The 10861-nt window shown below is 48.4% G+C and overlaps 1 long non-coding RNA gene across 1 annotated transcript in view; it reads right to left on the reverse strand.

Moving 5' to 3' along the window:
* Nucleotides 1-560, reverse strand: part of LOC110579546 — a 10035-nt gene extending 9475 nt beyond the window's left edge. Inside the window, exon 1 of the long non-coding RNA XR_006540822.1 lies at nt 429-560. This is a non-coding gene — a long non-coding RNA (uncharacterized LOC110579546). The remainder of the gene's footprint in view (nt 1-428) is intronic.
* Between the last annotated feature and the right edge of the window lie 10301 nt (nt 561-10861).

Consider the following 10861-nt stretch of genomic DNA (forward strand, 5'->3'; position numbering starts at 1 on the left):
CTCCGCAGGCAACCGATGAACGGCTCTGGGGGACTCAAGGCCCGGAGTCGGGGGCGGGTGAGTGCGTGAAAATCGCGGGGTCCGGGGCGCCCCTCGGGCCCGGGAACACACGCGGCTGCGCGGCCCGCGCCGTGGCACTCGGCCCGCGCGTCGCCGGACCCGCTGCTGGTCGTTAGCGCGACCCGAGTGTTCCCCGGGGGCGGGCTGAGGGCGGGGAATCGGACCCGGGACCCCTTTCTCGAGCACCCGCCTCCCGAGAGAGCAGCACCCGGCGGAGGGGCCGGACACGGAGCCAGGAGCCGGGCCCGGAATCCGGGCTGACCTCCGCCGGCTCTCTCCGTCCTCCCCGTCCTCCCCCGGGCCTCAGTTTCTCCGGAAGGTGGTGGGGCCGCAGACCACGCGCCCAGCGATCCCCGCAGTGGACTCACCCCGGGCACCGCGACTACGACGCAGGACAGCGGCGCTGACAGAGCCGACAGCGCGGGAAGATGCGGATGTCTGGGGATTGCGGGAGACGGACCCGGGCGGCGTGCGACGCCGCCGGAAGATGGGGCGGCGGCAGCAGCGACAGCACCAGGAAACGCCTCACCCGCCCAGCGCCCGCGGAAATGCAGCTGAGCGCGCTCTGCGGCCTAGAGCGGCAACTCGCGGGGCGAATCCCGTGCAAGCGATCCTGTCGCGCCCCCTGGTGGCGCGGAGCTCAAATTCCGACTCCGTAGGGCTTGAGATCCTTTCCAAGAGCGGCCTGGAATTTTGGAAATAACATTCCCTCACTTACTTTGCTTTTCTCTTTATTCTGTTTTTGCCACTGGTTTGTCATTAATTTATAGGAATGGTTACTCTTCCACGTGAGGAGCTGTTATTAGCAAGAGCTCATGCTGATTGCAGGTTGTGGACAATAGGGTTCTTGCCTGATTGACCACTGCATTCACAGTACCTAGTTTAGTGGCTGGCACAATTGAACAAATGAATGAATTCTGACCATATATTTGGACATCGCCGGTTAAAATATTGTTCTGATGACCTGAAAGTGGAACGTGAGAGTGACAAGGAGATAAACCTAGAGAGGGGGGCAGGTGCTTTGCTAAACTTTGTCCCAAAAATGAGTCCTTGAAGCAGGAAGGACTTGACCAGATTTGCAGAGCGGTAAAGACAACAGATAGAAGCCTCGTGCTCCCGACAGGACACTGCAGACAGGCTTCAGAAGGGGCTCGTGGTTCCCAAACCTCACAGGCACTAACACTGCCTGTACCCTGGGTCATGTGTATCCCTTGAACCTAAGGCAACCCTGCCACTAACTCAGCCCACATTCTGAAGTATAAACAGCCCACCCTTGTGCCCGAGGAGGAGGGTCCCCCCAGTCAGATTCCTGGAACTGACTAGGTCAGCACAGAGTGGAAATCCAGGCCTGACCTATGCAACCAAGGTGAGCACACTCCATATTGTGTACCTGGGAGAAGTCTGTGGGATTCCAAAACTGTGGGAACGTTGGGGAACTCTGTGATAGGTAGGGACCATGGATGCTGTAGCTATGAGGACACTGGACCAAAGGGTCAGGTGCGCACACTTGAGCGCACCTGTTCTTGCCTGCCTCCTATTCTTGCTCTTATGCTCCGTGTGACCTTGACTAAATGACCTAACTCCTCAGCCCAGCTTGAGTTTTCCTTTTCTGAAAAATGGACAAAATCATAGCTTTCTCCTCAGAGCATTGCTTCGAGAATTATGTGAAATGATACATATCAAAAGCAAAGCACAGAGCAAATGGCCAAGCGTGGTAGTTGCTATACTCTAGTATTTCTGAGAAAGCCAAGGGCTTCTGTCACTGAAAGGACACTGTGGGATTATTTATAAGGCTGAGAGAATGTGCTATGTTGGGAAAGTCTAAGGCAGCACTGTCAGTAGAAATATAATGCTAGCCACATATGTCATTTAAAATGTTCTGGGGTCCCTGGGTGGCTCAGTCAGTTGAATGTCTGCTTTCAGCTCAAGTCATCATCCTAGGGTCCTGGGATCACCCCGCTTCGGGTTCCCTGCTCAGCAGGGAGTCTGCTTCTCCCTCTGCCCCTCCAGCCCTGCTCTCTCGCTCTGAAATAAATTAAATCTTTAAAAATAAATAAATAAAAATAGAATGCTCTAAGAGTCACATTAAAAAGGCACAAAAAAGGGTGAAATTAGTTTTAATACTATATTTTATTTAACCCAATATAACCAAAATATTGTCATTTCAGCATTTTTTAATATCTTTAAATTATTAACGAGATATTTGCTATCTGTTTTCTCTGACAAAGTCTTTAGAATCTGGCGCATGTTCAACACTGACATTTGGACCAGCGACATTTCCAGTGCTCCATTAGCCACCATGGCCGCTGGCTGCTGTGTTCATCAGCACAGGTCTAAAGCCATCTGGCTTTGATCAGCTCTTGCAAGCCAGAGGAGAGAAGCAGCAAGCAGGAGGCTGAGAGCATGGCCCTTCCACAGCGCCCAGCATCCCATGAGCCTGGGACATCCTAGGAGGAGCAGGGCCTCCTGCACGGCTCAGGCTGGGGGCCTTATTGTCCGAAGCTGGAGATTAAGGCAAGGGTGCCCTAAGAAGATTAAAAAAAGGGCAGTGCCACGATTCAATCCTAGATTATTCTCCTGCATCCCTTGCTCCTATGATGCCAGGGAGGGGATCTGGGGCTGTTTATTTGTACATCCCCAGTGCCTAGAGGAGGCTGGGTGTGGCTGATGCTTGTTAATCGTTAATGTAACCGGATGTTAAAATGGACATTTCATCAAGGCACCAAGGAGGGCCCACGATATAGAAATGAACTGCTGAGCAACAACAAACTGCTGTTGTGGTAAGCAAACTGTGGCCCAATACTGGCAATCTGTGAAGGTTCCACCTGATAAAATGGAAGCTGCCTTCCAAAGAAGGTGTTGGACCGGATGCAGAATTTAGGAAGGAAATAACTGAACAGTGCTCGTGACTCCGAATTCTCTAAGTTGAGGGTATTAGCAGTACAGTTAGACATTAAAAAGAAAGAGAATTATGAATTCTATTTCTTAAGATAGTCCCGCCCCCTGCTCCAAAGAGGGAGAACTAGAGGAGTACCTGAGTATCAGGGGTTCCGGCAGAACCACGTGGAAGCGTGATACATGTTACCAGGAGTTAGCACAGGGGAGCCAGGCCTTACCCAAGGTTCATCGTTTTCTTCAGCAGGTGTAGCATCTGTGGTAGTGAGGCAGGTAGAATAGGGAAATGTTGGGCAGCGGCCGGAGGTTTCTTCCGGAAACAAGCAACAGGGAGGAAACTGACCTCACACCTGTTGAATAACAGGACGCTTGGGGCCGTTAGAAGCCTGAGATACCACCACGATGCGCAACTGCGGCACGCATGCGCAAAAGCCCCAGTTAGCCTGCAGTTGACGGAGAATGACCCCTCCACTGGGGGCGCTAGAGGACTCCTCCTCGTAGATCTTGTCTACCGCTTGTCCGCAAGGGAAAAATCAGACTGCGCCTGCGCATTGTGACTGGTCTCGAGCATGCGTAATGATATATGGGGTGCTTGGAACTATTTCTAGAACCCTACAGAAATATTCCACCCCTTAATTATAACTGCCTGTGAGAATCAGAATCCCAATTTGAGAAACATGGCAGAGGATCATAGGGGAAGAGAGGAAAAAATGAAATAAGACAAAACTAGAGAGGGAGACAAATCATAAGAGACTCTTAATCTTAGGAAACAAACAGGGTTGCTGGGAGTGGAGGGGGGGTGGGAGTGATGGGGTGGCTGGGTGATGGACATCGGGGACTGTATGTGTCGTGGTGAGCGCTGTGTATTGTGTAAGACTGATGAATCTCAGACCTGTACCCCTGAAACAAATAATACATTATATGTTAATTTAAAAATTAATTAATTTAAAGAGAATCAGAATCCCACATCCATCCAGCACCACTCAGATTCTAAGAGTGTGTACTTTTGCTTTGCAATAAAGCTTCTCTGCTATATTTTACTCTGATAATCCTTGAATTCTTTGTCGTGGTGAAGTCAAGAACCTGGCACCAGCTGGTGGTTGAGGGCTCAGGACCCAAGAACACCCCCAGTCTCCGGTATCAGTAGGAATGTCCACGTGCTACCCAAGAGTTCCTGCCCAAGAGGGAGCCTGCTAAGGTGAGGGAATCCCCAGGAAGGGCCTGGCCTATTCATATCCCTAGGAGGACAACGGGTGGATTCTCCAAAGAACCCCTACAATAGAGGCCAAGAGAGAAAGACCTACATTAAATATGTGCCCAATGTGGAGAGACGTCTCCCCTCCACCTTAATCTTAATCTTAATTTCATCTGTTCTGATCTTTGAGATACTGGGGGTAAGAGAGTGGGCAGAGTCTTCCTGGCAAAGAGAAATACGTTTGGATAAGGGAGAAGTCTCCTGTCCCCTCTCAGCAGATAGCAGCCCACCCTATGCTTGGCCCTGGATGCTGAGAGAAGTCTCACCTATAATTATTGAAATTTATATATTAGACTGGCCATTATCAAATGGAAACAGTGTTTGCAATTTTAGTGATTAAAGACTTATTACTTAAGAATGATCAGAGAGCTTTGAGGCCTGCCTGATATTTTTCTAAGGATAGGGAAAAGATACTTCCATTTAGAAAGTCTAAAGTGGCAGGCAAAAAAATTGTATGATTACCTACCAGGAGTCCTGCTTTCAACATACTGGTTACATTAATAAAGATTTGGGCTATAGCTGGGAGGCCAACATTCCACCATCCTGGAGTTTGTGACCTCACAGTGGCTGAGAGATCCCTGTGGTGTAGAGCACCTTCCCCTGGAGAGATGGAGCTGTGGCTTGCTGGACAGATTTTTCCAAGGAGGTGGTGCCCAGGGTCCAAGCTGGAAGTCCAGAACCAACCTTGTGCAGCCTTCAAGAGCTCCAGGCCCTGTCCCTGCATTAAGAATGGTCACCATGCTGGAAACCTTGCTATATCTGTTCATCATCCTCATCTGCTTCTTGCTGCTCATCTGTTACTTCTTCTTTCGGAAGGAATAGGCTCCAGCTCCTGCATGGTGGGACTGAGGCCTGATGGAAGCCAGGGCCAGTCTAGCCCCTCAGGGCCTCTCAAGCACGACAGACTCTTCCTAAGCTGCCCATGGCCTGGGTCTTGGCCTGTTTTGGGGTCTCCAACAGCCCAGAGTCCCCACTGGATGCTTCCCACCAGGGTCAGCTTCCACCTAGGTCTCTGTACCTCCTTCTCCCTAGGTCCCCTAGCTGGGTCCTCTGACCCTCACACCCTCTCTCGTACTAGTTTTGCTTCTGGTTCATTTTTGTGCTGGGCTGTGGACCACTGGTTCTGGAGAGGGACTCAGTGTGGGCTCAGAGAAGGCATGAATGACTCAGGCTTCTGCCATGGGGACAGGCATGAGAAGCAGTGGCCCTCTCCCTCCAGAAACTAGCAAGGCTGGGCCTTCACGAACTAGAGTCCTAGCTAAAGATTGATAGCCTTAGCAGGGACACTGGACTTTCCTTCCATCCATGGTGGACAATCTTTGAAAACAACTGTCTTGACTACTCAATCTGGATGGTTGCAGCTAATTAACTTGGATCTCCCTGAAAAACAACCCTGGACCCTCCTTGCTAACTAAATCACTGAGATATATGTGGCTCATTACTTAAACTTTCTTGGCTTAACTTTTTTGCTTGAATACTTGGGCATTCCAGGATAATATTTAGCTTTGCCCCATTATCTTTTGCCATGGTAACTGACCACATCAATTCTTCACTCTTAAGACCTTGGGCCTTCCTGGCCAATGGCATTGGACATTCCTCCCCACCCCCCCCACCCCCCCGCTATTTCTCTGGGACTTTCAGGATGAAAACAGAAGAATGCTTCTATGATTCCACCATTATGGATAATATTGGCAGATGGTTTACATTATATATTCTACTTCTAGAATTCTAAGAATTTTTAAAAGTTATGAATGGATATTAATTTTTATCAAGTGATGATGATTATGACGATGATTCTAAAATTTATTGAACTGCCTTACTATAACCCAACACCTATTTTTTAAAAAGCACTTATGGTACTGAGTTTCCTATCTTGTATTATTTTACCTACTTTTAAATTTTTTAATTGTGGTAAAATACGCATAACATGAAAGTTATCATCTTAACCATTTTTATATATATTCAGCTCAGTAGTGTTCAGTACATTCACACTGTTGTGCAACCAATCTCGGAATTTTTATCTTGCAAAACTGAAACTGTACCCTTGAAACAATAATTCCCCATTCCTGGCTTCCCCAGCCCCTGACAGCCACCATCCTCCCTTCTGTCTCTGAATTTGACTACTCTAGGTGCCTCATATTAGTGGAATCATACAGTATTTGTCCTTTTGTGTCTGGCTTATTTCACTTAACAGCATGTCCTCAAGGTTCCTCCATGCTGTGGCACATGTCAGAATTTCCTTCCTTCTTAAGGCTAAATAATATTCCATTGGGGTGTGTGTGTGTGTGTGTATCACATTTTTTTTATCCGTTCATCTGTTGTTGGATACTTGAGTTGCTTCCACCTTTGGCTATCATGAATAGTGCTGCTATGAACACAGGTAGACAAATATCCCTTTAAGATCACACTCCTAATTGTTTCAAGAATATACCCTTAAGTGGAATTGCTGGATCATATGGTAATTTTATTTTTCATTTTTTTGGGCAATTGCTATACTATACTATTTTCCATAGCAGCTGCACCAATTTGCATATTTTATCTATTTTAAAGTTTAAAAACTGAGGTTCAGAAAGATGAAGTCACTTGCTAATACAGCTAGAATATGGTAGAGAAAAGTTTTAAGAATGTCTGTTGTATTAGTTTCCTAAGGCTGCCATAACAAAGTACCACAAACTGGGTGGTTTACAATGGCGGAAATTTATTCTGTCACTATTCTGGAGTCTGGAAGTCTGAAATCAATGGTCAGAAGACATTTACAAGACAGGAGTGCAGTTACTGCCCTTTAAGGGCACTGGGGGCCAAGGCTGCTTCCACCTGAAGTTGCCGATATATTTTAAAAGATGTTTACATCTACATCCGTCAGATGGACTGTAATTTACTTTCCTTCCATTGACCTTGCCTAATTTGGGGATCATGGGTTACTCTGTGAACTGAGAACATCTCCCTCTTCTTCTATTATCTGGGAGACTGCGTAGGGCTGAAAACCTGGGTACGATGTTTTCTTTGTGGAAATATTGTTAACTACTGACTCAACACTTTAAAGTGTTCTAAGATGATTCAGGTTTTCTATTTTTCCTTAAGCGATTTTGCCATATATTTCTCTAATTTTTTACTCCCTGCTCTGACTGTCCTCTGACCCCTCTCTCATTCCTGAAAGTGCCTCTGCTGCCGTAAATGTGGTTATGCTCATTTTCTGCCATCTTACTTTTTGCTTTTGTAATTTCATTGATATACTCTACTGGGATCAGTTCAATTGTCATTTTCTCTCATGTTTTTAAGTCCTCCAGTGCCAAGGGCTGACTGGGACACATGGAATTTTTCTTACATTTTAGAATTAGGTGAGTTCTCTTTCATGGCAATAATGAGGATTTCTCTTCTCCTGTATCAACATTTGAAGCTCATCTATTGCCATGCAGTGAGATGTTGAGATATGACCCCATCCAGCTCCTAAGTGCTTCCCATACTCATTCCCCCACCTCTCCCCCGACTGCAGTTTCTGAGTCTTCCTCTTCCTCCCTTTCCCTGAATGTCTTCCTGTTCCCCCCTTTCTACGTGAGCCCTTCAAAACCCTGCCAAGGCACACCACCTCCAAGAAGCCACCTCTTGGAAATTGATAGAAGGCTGACTTCATTCATGTTTCCACAGCTAGCCTCCAAGCTGCTTTAAGATCCATGCTTCCTCACACTCACCATGAAAAATCAAGGAGGAGGGCGCCTGGGTGGCTCAGTTGGTTAAGCCACTGCTTTCGGCTCAGGTCATGATCCTGGAGTCCTGGGATCGAGTCCCACATCAGGCTCTCTGCTCGGCAGGGAGCCTGCTTCTCCCTCTGACCCTCCCCCCTCTCATGTGCTCTCTCTCTCTCATTCTGTCTCAAATAAATAAATAAAATCTTTAAAAAAAAAATCAAGGAGGAAAGTATCATTTTCCCAGTATGGGTCCCACATCCAACTTTTTGTCAGAGAAGGGCAGGACACTGTAACTGACATTCCCAACAAGACTGAATTCAACAGGAAGAGTGCCACAAGGAAATCAGGGAGAAAGAATGAATAGGTCCAAACTCTGGATGTCCTAGCCATTTATATACCCAGATTCACATGAAAATAGGCAGTTTGTTGGTCCTAGTTTTTCTGAGAATGCTTCTAAATGTGGGAATTGTTGGTTGGTGATGGTCTGTATCACATGAGCAAAACATCTGTTTAATCCAAGAATGCCAAAATACACTTTCCTGACCAAGAATAGAAATTAAATATTACCCCCCCAAAAGAAATTAAATATTACCGGGCACCTGGGTGGCTCAGATGGTTAAGCGTCTGCCTTCGGCTCAGGTCATGGTCCCGGAGTCCTGGGATCGAGTCCCACATCGGGCTCCCCACTCTGCGGGAAGTCTGCTTCTCCCTCTGCCTCTCTCTCTCTCTCTCATGAATAAACAAATAAAATCTTAAAAAAAAAAAGAAAGAAATTAAATATTACCAAACACATTTTCAAGCACCTACTAAATTGCTCCGAGATTGATTTCTGGGTTTGAATTTTGACTCTGATACCTACTGTTAGAAGAAGCAATCTGCCATGGACCCTGAGCATCTACGCACATTCTTGCAGGATATGCTAAGAATGCAAGGTCTTGACTCCTCTTTACCTGGGCCCTTTCTTAGAGCTGTGTTTTGCAGTGAGAAACCTTGAAGGATGAGAAAAGCCTCCTCCCAGACTAAAATCAGGCTTACTTCTGTTGGCTATAAGTGGTGAATCCCCCCGAGCTCAGTGGCCCTATCCTGTAACGTTGTAACACATTATGTGTGCAGACAACCGTCATGGGCCCAGCACCACCCCATGGGACCTGTGAAGAATGGGAACCAACATGAATGAACACAAAGCTCTCTCTGCTTTGCCACAGTAATGAGGTCCTAAGACTGACTCAGGAATTTTGTGTCTTCTGCCAGCATCCACGAAACAAGAGGCTAACTGTTTAGCTCGCAAGTAGGATTCACTCTCAGATCATGCACAGTTCTTAACACATATGAACTGCATGATCTTGGACACATTAAATAAACTTTCTGAGCTTTTGTTTCCTCATCAGCAAAATGGATAATAATAGTGTTTACCTTATAGGATTGATATGATGATTAAATAAATCAAAATCCTGGAATATAACGTGTGCTCAAAACTTAGTGATGATTTAACATTATAGTAGTAGGGTCCTCTGTAGCGTTGATGGGATAGGGCATTGGAGTGACAGATACCATGCTATGAAAAACACTGTTGGGGACGCCTGGGTGGGTCAGCTGGTTGGGCGTCTGCCTTCGGTTGGGGTCATGATCCCAAGGTCCTGGGATCGAGTCCCACTTCCAGCTCCTTGCTCAGTGGGGACCCTGCTTCTCCCTCTGCCGGCTGCAACCCCTGCTCGTGCTCGCTCTCTCTCTCTGACAAATAAATAAATAAATATTTTTTTTTTTTAGAAAAATACTGTTATTCCCCCAGGCAGGCCCTTGCTGTCCACCCTGGCTAAGTACATTCCCACTATTATACCACCCTGCCCATTTCCTTTGTAGCACTTTTAATGATTTTTTTAAACTCTTTTTTAAACAGTTTTAAAGGCAGACGCTTAACCAGCTAAGCCACCCAGACGTCCTGATTTGTTATGGTTTTTAATTATTGCATTCGCTGACTCATTATTCCTACGAGAATGTTATAACAACAAAAAAATCAGGAAACCTGTCTGTCTTCAATATATTTCCAATGCTTAGCCCAGTCCCTGATACGAGGTTGCTGCTCTGTAGATTTTTCTGGGGGGATGGGAGTCTAGATGAACATATAAATGTATGAATAGATGGGTGTGTGGGTGAGTGGGTGGATGAATGGATGAGAAAGCTGGTGCTCCCTAAATATTTTCCGGATAAATAGATGGATGGATGGAATGATGGGAAGATAAAGGGATGCCTGGATACTTGGCCGCTCAGGTTTTCACCTCCTATCCACGAGGGGGCGCAAAGAGACCGCGTGCGCGGGTTCAGCCCGGGAGACGCCGCTCTAGGCCGCAGCCCGCGCCCCAGGTGCATTTCCGCCGGCGCTGGGCGGATGGGGGAGGGGGTTTCCTGCGGCTACAGCCGCTTTCCCGAGCGGTCCCGAACCGTTCCGAACCGTCCCGAACCATGCCGCAACCTTCTCGCGTCGTTCCCTCTGACCCCGCCGACGACAGTACCCGCGCCCCGGGTGACTCACTGCGGGGCCGCGCTGCACAGGGACCCCCGGCGGCCTCTAAGGCCGGTGCTGCATCCCCCCTCCCCGACAGGAGGAGAAACTGAGGCCCGAGGGGGCGGGGAGAGCCGGCGGAGGTCAGCCCGGATTCCGGGCCCGGCTCCTGGCACCGTGTCCGGCCCCTCCGCCGGGTGCTGCTCTCTCGGGAGGCGGGTGCTCGAGAAAGGGGTCCCGGGTCCGATTCCCCGCCCTCAGCCCGCCCCCGGAGAACACTGGGGTCGCGCTAACAACCAGCAGCGGGTCCGGCGACGCGCGGGCCGAGTGCCGCGGCGCGGGCCGCGCAGCCGCGTGTGTTCCCCGGCCCGAGGGGCGCCCCGGACCCCGCGATTTTCACGCACTCACCCGCCCCCGGCTCCGGGCCTTGAGTCCCCCAGAGCCGTTCATCGGTTGCCTGCGGAG

The sequence above is a fragment of the Neomonachus schauinslandi genome, chromosome 10 (genome assembly GCF_002201575.2).
Source record: "Neomonachus schauinslandi chromosome 10, ASM220157v2, whole genome shotgun sequence".
NCBI classification, from domain to species: domain Eukaryota; kingdom Metazoa; phylum Chordata; class Mammalia; order Carnivora; family Phocidae; genus Neomonachus; species Neomonachus schauinslandi.